This window comes from Pinus tabuliformis, chromosome 8 (genome assembly GCF_031772625.1).
Source record: "Pinus tabuliformis cultivar Carrire ecotype Pingquan chromosome 8, CPIR1, whole genome shotgun sequence".
In the NCBI taxonomy this organism is placed as follows: domain Eukaryota; kingdom Viridiplantae; phylum Streptophyta; class Pinopsida; order Pinales; family Pinaceae; genus Pinus; species Pinus tabuliformis.
Genome location: NC_142294.1, coordinates 122,693,758 through 122,707,690, shown reverse-complemented (window position 1 = coordinate 122,707,690; position 13,933 = coordinate 122,693,758).

The window sequence follows — 13,933 nt, the reverse complement described above, 5'->3', positions numbered from 1 at the left end:
ATGTAGATATTTTGACAAAGGCATTGTCAAGATGCAAATTCGAGTTTCACAAAGGCAGGATCGGGTAGCAAATAATCCCTTTCTTGTTGAGAGGGAGTGTTAAAAATAGCAACAAGAAAATCCTAATTTAATTTGTCCTTGAATTAAATTGGGAAATTAAATTGTAATTCTATTTTCATAGCACCTTGTAGCGGTTAACTAAGTTAAGTTGACTTAGTTAGCTCAGTAAATTTGAGTTGGAAGTCTATCTAGAGTCATGTAGAGTGATCCCTAAATTTTAGGGTCCCAGGTTGTGTTATGAAACCAGCTCACAAAAAGATAGAAAAGAAATATCAACTCCTTATAAATCAGCGTCTTCGAGGGGGCAACCTCCTTTACATTACACAAATGAACAATTCTTTGATGATACAAATGACAATACCTCCTTTCTATATATAGGAATCTAAGGGGTCATAATATAATCAAAGCCAACATAACAATAATAATGTAAGGGCACAACAATAACAATAGTGGGCTTCTATGGGGCACAATAGTAACAATATGGGGACTACATGGGCACAACAATATAATAAGGGGGTTGCACTAATAACAATAAGGGGTTACACTAGTAGTATAGGGACCTAACATGCCCCTCTCCTTCAAAAAATGTTGTGCTCAATGCTTCTATATAAAATTATCTTCCTCCCATGTGGAATCTTTAGCGGGTAAGTTCTTCCACTTGATGAGATACTCTAAAATTAATCGATTTCTTGTTTCTGTCACTGCTTCGGGTTGCAATATGATTTTTTTCTTCATCAAGTTCTGGCAATATTGTTTGAATTGGTATCCTCTACAACTTTTGAATGAGTTCCCTCACTTCTTCGTCATTGTTCCATTCATCCTTTGCTTCGTTTATCCAATCTGGTTGGATAATAAAAATGGGAAAAAAAATGCTTCCACATCCTCATCCTTTCTTGAGAGTGCATTTGCAACAACATTTTTCTCCCCTTTTTTGTAGATGATTTCAAAGTCATAACCCAACATCTTTGTGACCCATTTTTGTTGTTCTTCTAAAGATAATCTTTGTTCTAAAAAGTATTTAAGAATATCATGATCTGTTTTTACCTTTAAGTGTCTTCCCATTAGGTAAGGTCTGATGTTTGGAGGAACACTTCCTCAAATCAAATGAATAGCATAATCATGATCACGAATAGGTGGGAGGCCTTTGGGAGTCTCAAATACCTTAGAATGATTGTCCAAGACTTTTTGGAGATATGGAGAAATAGATGATTTCGATATGGGAACCTCTAGCGACCATAATTGTGCAATTACGCGTCGTTGTTCTTTCTTTAGAAGCTTTGGCATTCTGTTAGAGCTGATTATATTTCCCAATTTCCGTGTGATACCCCTTAATTCAATTTCCTTTCCTTCTGAAAAAAAAAAAAAAAAATCATGAAAAGTTCTTAAAAATTAAAAGCTATTGTACCCAAGGATTGTAACCATTAGACTCCTAGTACAACAATAGCACCACCAATTGGAATGGAAAGCATTGGGCTATTCAATACATATTCTCCCATTGATATCTTGATATTATGGCACTTTCCAGAGCAATTTATGGTTCCTCCACTTGCAACCGTCACTTGACACTCTGGTGCTGGATATAGGAAGCAATTCAATTCTTTAGCTATCTTACAACGAATACAATTTTGGTTACTACCCGAATCAATCAACACTATTACCTTTTTCTTCTTGATATGTCCTTCTATCTTTATAGTTTGAGGAGTGGTAATTCCGGCCAATGCATTACAAGATATGGTCAGATTCATTTCTTCTTTCTCTGGGGTTGGTTCCTGGTGAGTATCCTTTTCTTTTGACGTTTCTTGATCCTTTTCTTCCTGATATTTCACTGCTTGAACCTTCTTCTTCTTGATATGTCCTTCTATATTGAGAGTTTGAGGAGTGGTAATTCCTGCCAATGCAGTACAAGATATGGTCAGATTCATTTGTTCTTTCTCTAGGGTTGGTTCCCGATGTATATCCTCTTCTTTTGACGTTTCTTGATCATTTTCTTCCTCCTCCTCACAATCTATGTAAAATAATTCTTTCTCAACACACTTATGACCTTTAATGTATTTGCTATCACAATTGTAACAAAGACCTTTTGCTCTTTTTTCTTCCAATTGTTTTGGTGTCAATCTTGTAGGTTGTGGAAGGCTAGGAGAAACAACACTTCCATCTTTATAGTTGTGAGGGGTAGACTTCCTTGTTGCCATAATTTTGCTTTCCACCTTTCTTTCCAACCTGTATGACTTCTCCAATGAATCAGGTTCCCAAAGGAGAACCTCATGTTGGATGTTATCTTTTAAAGTCCCTATGAAGACATCAATTCTCTACTTCTCTGGAATATCATTTACTCTTATATTCAATTTTTGAAAGTACTCAATGTGCTCGTCCATTGAACCCTTTTGTTTGAGATTTATCAATTGGCTAAAGAATTTGTTGCTCTTTGTATCCTCATAATGTGCTATCATTTCCTCCGTGAAAATTGACCACGTGACAAGTCGTTTACGAGAACAAAGCCCTTTATACCATATGAATTGGTTCGGTTCTAAATATAAAGATGCAATACGTAATTTTTGTAACAGTTGCACCTCATGTAGATCAAAACATTGCTCCATCTATAGTATCCAATTTACCGGATCTTTGCCATCAAACTTCCTCATATAGCTTTTTCTTGATTTTAGGAGCTCGATCTTGAAATGACTGTAACTCTACAATTTTGGATCTTTAAGTTATGAAATATTGGCTTGTGATAGCCCTATGAGTCCTCTTTCTAACCCCTCAAGTTTGATCACAATTGGATTCCCGAAGAAAGACTTATGCCCAATCTCTCGCGATGACCTAATTATAGATTGGTTCAGTAGAGCAAACTTGTACGATGTACCACGTGTCATTGTTTCGACCTTAGGTTCTGAAACCGATACCCAAAAAACTACAATCTGTCTTCTTTCTGTCATATTTTATGAAATTTGAATCAGATGCTCCGAGAGAGAGTTATGATGGCTTTCCCAAGGTTACCTGTTTGGGATGTAATTCAGGGGCTTGCAGAAACCCTAAATGTCTTTGATTGTATCTCCGAAAATATAGCGAATCAAAATCTGAAATTCGCGCCCAAACTTCACCATGGTTTCGGCTCAAATGGGCTTTAATTTCAGAGTCTGAAATTTCGTAGAAAAAAAACTATAGAGAAAATTCCACGATGACTTGTTTGAGATAGAATTATGGAGCTTGCAAAAACCCTAACTTCCTCAGATCATATCTCCAAAAATATAGCGATACAAGATCTAAAATTCGGACCCGCGTTTCAAGGTGATTTCGTCTCAAATGGGTTTGTTTTTTAGCTTTTGAAATGTCATAGAAAAAAAGTTATAGCGAAAATTCCACGAGGACCTATTTGGAGCAGCTAAACCCTAAAATCCAAAGCTCTGATACCAAATGTTATGAAACCAGCTCACAAAACGATAGAAAAGAAAGATTAATGCCTTATAAATCAGCGTCTTCGAGGGGGAAACCTCCTTTACATTACACAAATGAACAATTCTTTAATGATACAAATGGCAATACCTCCTTTCTATATATAAGAGTCTAAGGGGTCATAATATAATCAAAGCTGACATAACAATAATAATGTAAGGGCACAACAATAACAATAGTGGGCTTCTATGGGGCACAATAGTAACAATATGGGGACTACATGGACACAACAATATAATAAGGGGGTTGCACTAATAACAATAAAGGGTTACACTAGTAGTATGGGGACCTAACAGGTTGAGTTCTTATTGAGTTGTATTTATTTAATTCAGTTTAACTGAGTTAAATTTAGTTAAACTAGTTCTAACTATTGGAGGAACTAGTGAGAGGTCAAGTGAATTAAATTGGATTTGATTCACATGCAGTGATCAATCAGATAATTGATAGTTCACTCAAAATATGTCATGCATGTTAGTTCAGAGGAAGAACCAGTTGAGATTAGAGTTCAAGGACAATGTACTACCAGTAGTAAAATCATCTAAATTAAACCAATGATACATGTAATCATAGGAAGGCCTATGGATGGATTGTGCAGTAATGAGTGAGTAATTTCACGATTAAACATGGGCTAATTCCCTAGGAAATTCTGCAATGAAGTAGGAGCTTGGCAAACAACAAATGTGGCTAAGTATTGGCTTGAGCTAGTTTGTGAAGCAATGAGATAGTTTGTACTTATGTAAAGATTATTCAGGTTGAACAAGCATTGTATTTTCTTCTCAGATCTTCTGGTTAATGCAATATATAGATAGCGAGGTTTTTAGTTGTTGCCTTCCCTAAGAAAATATTGTGTTATGTGTGATTGAAATTCTTCCTTTTATGCTTCGTGATTTCATCAATCAATTATTGTTTCCATTGATGAGTAGATTTGATTCAAGTCTTTTGTTTTAGCATATTACATAAGCAGTTTGAATCTACAGTAAAAATCTACATACATTTCTATTATTATATTATTATGTAGGGTAGAACTAGTCATGGTCCCATTTTATTATAATTGTACCCTTTGTCTCCCACATATATATTAAGGAGACCTAGTCTTAGAATCATCAAATCTTGTATTATACATTGTATTCATTGTAAAACGAGGTTTCCCCCTCAAAGAGGACTGTAACTATTGGTTTCTTATCATTTTTAGGTGCAAGGTTAATAACAAATAGGCTCATTCCAACCTTTTAACTTTGTTACATCGTGTTTCATATGAGCCTCTTTGTCCATTATGGTTTGATTCACTTTCCCTTTGAGACTTAATGGCAAGTGTGACCAATCAATAACAAAGAACCCTTGAAACTTTTGTGACCAATCTCTACTCAACAACAAACCGTAAGGTTCAAGAATATCAAACACAATAATGCCAATAATTTGACATACCTTAGAGATATAAACATAATCTAATTATGGCATCTTTGAGCTCATTGATAAATTTCATGCTAGACTTGTGTAAGTGAATAATTTATGTAATGCATTTGGAAGGAATGACATTAATATTCTTACAAACATAATAAGGCATCACATTAGATGATGCCCCTGAATCTAGTAGACAACTATGTACACTATAATTGAATATTTCAAAGGTCAAGAGAAGTGGAGGGGTTTGTGAATTTGAATGCATGCTTGTGCTAGCTACATTCACAGTAGCTTTCTCTTTTTGTATTAACTTCTTGTTTATTTACAACTTTTTCATATATTTTTAGTAGGTTTTTGTTTACTTTCACAAACAACTATCATTTTTTGCTATGGATTTGAGAGACATTTGAAGGTGTTTAAGAGGAGATATTTTTGTCAATGAATTCTACAAATGTCACACATGGAAACATTGGCTTCATCCTTTTTCATATTTTTGATGACATTGTATCCCATGGTCAATATGGTTAAGCCTTTTGCTACAGCTTGTTGATTTGGGTGTTAATCGTGGGATTTTTGGGCTAATTTGGAGTTGTATTCCCTTTAGTTTGAATGGGGGTGTGACTTTCCTAGCCATTGTGTTGCTTTTTGTAGGAAGAGTGGAAAACATAGGGGCAAGTCTTTTACTCGTCAAATTATAATCTATAGTAGCAGGGCGAGTATCTTGTAATTATCCCATAGATACTTATTCTATTGCATCCTCTTTAGGTTCAAGTGACGAATCCCATATGATCATGGTTGCTTCACTATTTTTTTCTCCCTCCTTTAATCTCAGTATCTTGGGCAATTATATTAGATAATGACTCTGGGAGAAGAAGTTGTTTATGACAATGTTAATCAAATTAATCCACTGAGGATATGTTTTATTAGAATGATTATCTTAAAGGAAAGTGTTGAAGTTGTTCATCCCCACTTTATTTAAATTTAGGGTAAAATTGGAAAGTAGACAACTTAGCAAGAGGCAAAATTTGGTAAGATAAGGAAGAAATTGTGGGTGGAAGTGAGAGAAAATGCAAGGTAACCCTGTGGAAGAAAGAAGCCTAAATGCATAATAACCATACCAAACACATTTATAATTGCATACCACTTAATGTAAATGAAACAATTACAATCTTATGTGTTTATATCTCACTTGACATCATTGAAACATTCACTCCTTTATCATCTAAGCGCTTGGACTCATTGTTGATCTGCATGACAGTGAAGAAACAAAACAAAATTACAAGGGTTGTATGCCAATAGTTGTCAACCTCAATTTGTTGTGAATAAGTTCTCAATGAGGAGGACATAAAGTGCTATTAATTGCAGTAAATTCAATGCAAAACAACTACATCCATAATGGCTATACTCATTTCTCCCATAATTTCCAACTTTAACTCTCTTTGTACCATGTATTTCCCAACTTTTTAAAATTTATAATTTGACACATGTACATCCTCGCCTTTAGGAATTAATAATTTGACAAAGTACTCTTTGACAGGTAGCTACTAGTAAACCTTTGAGGGTCTACGACCTATCCTCCTCTTCGTAAACAGGATCACAACCGAGGGGATTTGAACCTTGGATCTCTCTATTTTCTCAAGGCTCACATTATTTCGATCACCAATTAAATTGCCCCCTTGAAATTTGACAAAATACATTTAATATAACATCCTCTTAATTTTTTTATTTTTATTTTTGTAAGTTTGGTGGTTCCTTTCTATTAATTTTCGTAAATAAGACAGGTTACATCCATATATCCATGAGTTAGGTGGCCTCAACCTACCCAGTGGGAAAATAGGTTTGTTGGCCACCTATCTGCAAAATAAGCCATCCATAAACACAAAAATATAAGTTTTTCCAACCATGCCATATACACCTGAGAGTCTTTGTACTTCCTATGTGCTAGATAATTGTAAACATAATTGCTAATAAGCCTATAACTATATAAAAACATTCAAAAAAAGATCTGGGTTGCATTGTCACTATTCATCATCAGCAAAGTCAACTGGAGTGGGGTCCTTCATAGTACAACCAAGAAGCTCCAAGTGCAGAATGCACGGGATATGCTGCTCAATCCGGCTCAGCCTTCCACTCTGTTACTACAACTGAAACTAGATTTTTTTCAATTCCTTCATAAACTTTGACTTCTCTAAATTTCCCCGAGGGCTTGCACGTTGGTTTGGAGGGGACTGTGCACACTAGTCTGAAGGGGACTGTTCCATGGCCTTCACCAGGATGATTTTCATCATCCAAAATAGACGAATGGTCTGCTGATACTGGGTTACTCTCCCTCTCGTATGACCTGGGTCCGATGCTACCTCCTGCCACTTGTCCAGGTCCAGCTCAAAATTTTCCTCTCCTTGGCGAATTTCCTCCTTCCACTCTGCAATTAATTGCTTGATCGAGTTCGATTCAATGGCATGATGGGCTTCAGTTACTTCATCGATGATACGTGATGCCACCTTGTGGCCACGACCCCTCCTTGTCACCCCGCTAGAAGAGCTGGGTAGGCTACCCGGAGCCGAGGAAACCTTCCTTTGCCTCTCGACCTTTGTTCCCTCCTCCATTCTTTCTTACCCCCTTCGCTTAAGCCATGCTTCTTCCTCGGTCTGTCGAATTCTCCTCTCCTCCCTGTTATTTCAACTTTACTCTTACTCGCAGCCGTGGGATGGGAACTCGACGCAACCAGTGGTCTCGTCCCTCCAGCAGACCTGCTACAAAGTCAAAGGATACCATACAAGTAAGAGTCTCATTCCATTGTCTGTTATGGATTGAATACCAACACAAGATTCCTGTGTCCTTGTGATTACTAGCCTTCCCCTGCCTAATGCAGAGTTGGACTAGACATAATGGAGCTATACCAACAATCATCATATCGTCCATCGTATGGTTACAGTTCCAACAAAATTCAAATTAATCAGCCAAGCGCATTTACTAGGATTGAAGTGGATTACAAGTTTTTCGCGGGGCTAAGTCCCTCTCCCCCTAAACCCTCTGCATAGAAACCCCTTACAAGGTGTTTTGGCATTGGAATTTGGACCCGAATTGAGCAGGGTCGTTTTCACTGTCACCTCAGAATCCAAAACCCTCCCCCATCTCTGAATTGATTGTCACCCACGCCAAGGAGCCTAACCCGGGGAGAATGCAACCAGAGGCTTAGTCTAACTTTGTAGAACCCACACTCTATCCCCTCTGCCAGCCCCATTGGAGGGCGGCATTCGTCATCCCTACTTTCGACTCCTTCTACCCTACATGCCCCCATCCGCAACAAGAAAATCCCAAATTTCACCGACACCAAGACAAACAATACAATTCCCATTGGCCCTCCCAGGTGCCAGACGAGGTCGTGCCTCTAACTACCCAAAAACCCATTACCCCCGAGTCCCAACACAAGTAAGTTCCCAAGAGAGGGCTGCCTACTCATCTCCATTTTAACTGAATTAGTAGGGTGCAAACTGAATACATACCAGAGAGTGCTCCCAAGGTTTGTGGACATCGTCTTCCTCTAGCAACAAGAAAACCCTAGGACTTCGATCACCCAGACAACGTTACACCACCATAGGACCTTTCACACCCAAATTGTTCGCATAACCTTTCGAAATGAGCCTCTGCCCGCTCCAGATGGCCTTAACTCCTCGCAACTCGCATAGATTAACTCCTACATGCTCGATGCCACCTCTCCAAATGCTGGCTGCATGTGAGGGGTGGCGGGGACCTTACTACTCACCTTCATGGCCTCATACACCCCATTGATTCTAGCTCGCACCTCGATCGGGGGTGGTGATTTGTGCTCTCCTCTTGCTATTGATTATCCTTGTTATCTTTCTCTAAGATACCTTGGAGTTGAGTCAACTCTCCCTTCATCGGATTCGGTGGCCAAACCATCTCAATCATCCTACCTTGATTCTCACAACCCAGTTTGCCAGGAAGTCAGCTACTTTGTTCCCTTCCCATCTGACATGTGAGGTGACTATATAGTCGAATGCTGGCCAGATCTCTCCCACCTCTTGCACCAAATGAGTTGTGCAACAATTGTGACTTAGTTTCTCCCAATGGGAGCCTTGACTTAACTTCTTAATTGTTTCCACGACCAATCAAGAATCCCCTTCAATCACCAGTATTTTGTAGCCCACTTTTTGGGCTAGAAGTAGGCCTTGTTTGACAACAGTGAACTCTTCCTCGTTGTTACTGCCATACCCACAGTCTGCAGCGAAGATGAGTCAAGTTTTCGTTTTATGATCCCTGAATAATCCTCCAAAACCCACATTTCTAGGGTTCCCTTTCGAGTCCCCGTCAAAGCTAAGTTTGATGAATCCTTGCGGAGGCCTTGTAAAGTATATTGATGATGATGTAGGGGAGTTCAGTACTTTCCATGAGTTGGGGGCTATCATGCTTGTTGTTAGATTCAATTGCTTCAGAATACTAGCTTCAGTTGAGCCTACTTGCCATCCATTTGAGTGCCATTGCTCTGATAGAATAGTCTCTCTTATGTTTTGAGTGATCCCTTCCCATATTGTCTCCTGAGCATTCTGTCTACCTTTCAAAATTCTACAGTTTCTTTCTTTCCGTAGGGCCCAAACTATAAACCCCAAGGCTAAGTTCCAAGCTCTGTTAACAATGGGGCTCGAGAAATTCCCTTTGCACCATTGGATTATGGTTTCTTTAATACTCGAGGGATCTCTGTCAAGGTGACCAAAAACATTCCTGAGTTGATTCCGATTTTGGTTTGCAAAGGGGCAAGAATTCAATAGGTGTTCCAAAGTTTCGATGTGTTGTCCACAAAGGACACACCAAGATGGACCTTGCTGGCCTCTTTTCTGAAGTTAATCCTAAGTTAGGATTCTCCCATGCCCAACCAGTCATAGGAACTGGACTATTTTCGGCCAGTGTTTGCTCGTCCCAATCTTCTTCCATAGGGGGCATTGGTGATTTTGGTGCTCCTCAACTTTAAGCTTATAGGCCTCCTTAATGCTGAAAGTACCTTTGGTCATATATCCCCATCTCAAAATGTCTCCCCCTCTTGATATGTTATCTTCCTTGATTGGAGTTCATGTTCCATAGCTTTCAATTGTTCTAAGGGTGGTGGATTTAGCGAGTTCCCTATCTGCTTCCATTTCCACCATCTTTCATTTTGGGGGTCATTTTTCCAAAACTGGTCCACCGTATAATAATTCTTGCTGGTTGTGTATAAGAAAATCTCTCCAAGGTCCCGTCGACTGAATAATTTTTCTCTTTGTTACCATGAGTCCTGCCAGAATAATGTTGTGTGCCCATTTCTTATTTCCCAGAAGAAGTGTTGTTGTATAAGGTCCCTATTCTTTGCTGCCAAGTTCCAAATAGCCGATCCTTGCAGAGGGTCCCTGTATCTAAGGATATCTTCAGGATGGCATACTAGACTTTCGGGTCCATATTTTTTCCATAAGTCAGTTCCCCCTTTTATCCATCTCCACCATAACTTGGTTTACTATGGACGGGTTTCTGAGGTTTAAACCTCCATTCACCTCACTCCAGGAAACCAATGGCCACTTCCTTACTCTCTAAGCCCCTTGCCATAAAAAAATTATGAATATATCCACCATGGCTGAGAAGGAGGTTTTGGAGGTCGCCATTCTAGAGAGTTGATATATCGGGATTAATTGGAGGACGACTTTGATCAGTACAGTTCTACCTGCCAAGTTAAGCGCACAAAACGCCCATCCACTCAGCTTCGCTTGGATTTTAACAAGGAGGTCTTGCGAGCAAGAGGTTTTGAGAGAATTGACCGCTAGAGGCATCCCTAGGTACTTCATCAGCGTTGTCCCTATGCAGAATCCCATCAGGCGGGCTAGGAAAACTTGAGTAGCTCTAGGGGTGTTGAAAAGGAAGACATTTGATTTCTCGTTGTTAATCGGCGTGCCTGAAGCCTTCACAAACTCTTGCATAATTTCCTTGATTTTCCGGGATTCCCTTAAAGAAACCTGACAAAAAAGAATTATGTCATCTACAAATTGTTGATGGGTGATGGGTAGATCAGAACCCTAGGGTATAAGGCCTTTCAGGTGGGAAGATTAGACCGCTGCTTTCAATAACCTGCCCAGTCTCTCAGCTGCAAGGATGAAGAGGAAAAGGGAGAATGGGTCCCCTTATCGAAGCCTCCGAGTGGGATTAAAGGTTCTGAATGGGGAGCCATTGAGCATTATGGAGCACACTGGTGTTGACACCATATCTAAAATCCAATTTACCCATCTCTACTCAAAACCAAAGGATATCAATATCTTTTTCAGGTAGGACCAACTCAAACAATCATAGGCTTTGGAGAGGTCTAGCTTGATCATCATGCCAAGCATTTTGAGATGCTTGAGGGGGTGAACCATTTCTTGAGAGGTTATGATACTGACCAGAATTTGACGCCCTTCCACAAAACCCGATTGCTCTGGTGATATCAAAGTTGACAAAAGCGGTTTAAAACACTTGACAATGATGGTTGAGATAATTTTATAAATGATGTTACAAAGTGAAATCGGTCTAAACCCCTTAGGGTTTTCCAATTTTGCAGATTTAGGAATTAAAGCTATGAATGTAGAATTAAAACTCAGACATACCTTCTGATTTCAACGTGATTCCTCTACCACTTCTAGGATGTCCTTACCTATAAATTTCCAAGCAGCTTGGTAGAATTTTGTTGTAAACCCATCAGGTCCCGGAGCCTTGTTTTTCACCATTCCTTTGATGACCTCTTCTACATCTATCAACGTCACTGCCTACATTAGGGCCATGTTCTGTTCCTGCGAAACTAGCAGGGGTATATGTTGTGTAACTCTCCCAGTAGCATTCTATCTATCTTGCTCTAATTCCGACAACAAGTTCTTGAAGTGGTTGACCACCAACTCTTCCATCTCCTCTTGTTGAACAAGTCGGTTCCCCTCCTCATCTTTGAGTGAGAATATATAGTTATGTTGTCTGTGTTGAATCACTGTCTTATGGAAGAACCGTGTGTTGCGCTCTCCCTCGTGGAGCCATTGAATTCAAGATTTCTACTTCCACAAAATCTCTTCTTGCTTTCTTCTTTCTTCGAGATGGTTTAGTAACCTTCCTTCGGTCTCTTCCAACCTTTCTGATCTACCTTCTCTTATGATTCTTTGTTGCACGTCTTTCATACTCTCTTCTAGTTTCTTCTATTCTTTATGGATATTTCCAAACTCTTCCTGATTCCATTTCTTGATCTGGGTTTTAAGGTCTTTTAGTTTGAGCTGGAAGGTGTGCATGTGGTTTCTCTCCCGCACCTCGCTTTCCTTCCACCAACCCTCCACTTTTTGCATAAACAACGGATCCCTTAGACAGAATGATTTGAAGCAAAAGGGCCCATTCTTTGGGCCTGCTTTGAGATCTAACTCAATCCTTATTGGCCAGTGATCCAATCCCATACTAGGCAGGATCGAGGCTTCGACAAAGATATCGTCGCTTATGACCTGTTCCAGCACCAGGAATCAATCCAGTCTATATCCTATAACCTTTTCCAATTTTAGAACCAAAGATTGAGAGGCATCTCCGACAAGTGAGGTAACCACCCAAGATTGAGATGCGTCCTAGGAGTGAAAGGCTTTTCCCTTATGGAATTGGTGGCATGGTTTTCCTTGAATAAGGCGATGTTGCGAGTAACTACCATTGTTTCACAACAGTAAATATATTTACTAAATCAAAAAATAAATAACAATATAATATACAATTTAAAATTTTAAAATAACTTGTGCATGTTAAGTACCGAGGATAGGATGAGACTACAGATAGCGTTTTTGCAAACCCTGTAAACACTCTAAATATTTTACTGACAGGAGCAGAACCAACGTGAACCCTGCAGGATTTGACGGCAGGATGAGCATTCACGGGGGGAGAGGCCTCTTCCTACAAAAATGTAGCAACGGGAGAAACAAGTGCGCACGTTGCAGGAGCAGTGAGAAGCGACGATGGAAATGGGGGAATAAACAGAATGCCAATACTAGGGACTCAATAGAAAAACAAATTCATAGGACGATGCATGCCCAGAGTCATTAAGAAACCGAGGTTTGTAATACCAAACAATAAACTAGAGACATACAGGAAGTATATGAAGGACCATGCCCTAATTTGCAAATTTATTGGAGCATGGTCATCAGCGAAAGAACTAGTGAAATGGATACAGCAAAAATGGCTAGCGAAATGACATATCAAGCTAAAGTTGGGGGCAAGAGGGTTCTTTACAGTGATCTTCACCAGCCTCGAAGACAAGGAAATAATATTTGAGAACGACCCATATTTCTATTACAATGCAGGACTCTTCATGAGGCACTAGGAGGGATGCTATAATCCCGATCAAGAGAAGTTGATGGTCGCCCCAGTATGGGTCAGATTGTTTGGTTTGCCTGTGGTTTTTGGGATCCAGAGATACTAGGAGGTATAGGAAACTCAATAGGGAGTTTCGTGAATGTGGCGGACACCACCAGACGAGGAAGATACACCTCTTATGCATGAATCTGTGTTTACATGAACATAACGAAACCACTGTCGGAATTCATAGAGCTTGAATATCAAGATGAGGTATGGTAACAAACCCTGGACTACAAACATATTCCCTTTCGGTGCAGGCGATGTCATGAGTACGGACATTTATACAAAGCATGCCCTCTCAACCAGAGTGGATCAACAGAATAGCTAGAAGCTCAAGGCAAGGGTAAAGGGAAGGAGGATAAGGAAGGGTTCCAAGAGGTTCAAAAGAAGAAAAGGAATGTGAAGACCCCAGCTAACTCGACCCAACAACAGCCAAAGAAAGGGTCGAGTTAGCTGGGGTCTCAATTTTAGAGCGAGGTGATCAACTTCGGTTCAATCCACTGTCGGGATTGACGTAGGTACAGGTTCAATCGTCAGTCGAAGAAGGACGCCACTGAGAGGGTCTGAAACTTGACATAGTTCTGTGTATTTATTTGTAACTGCTGCCATTGCTACTCCTCGTTGCAAGGAGGATGCA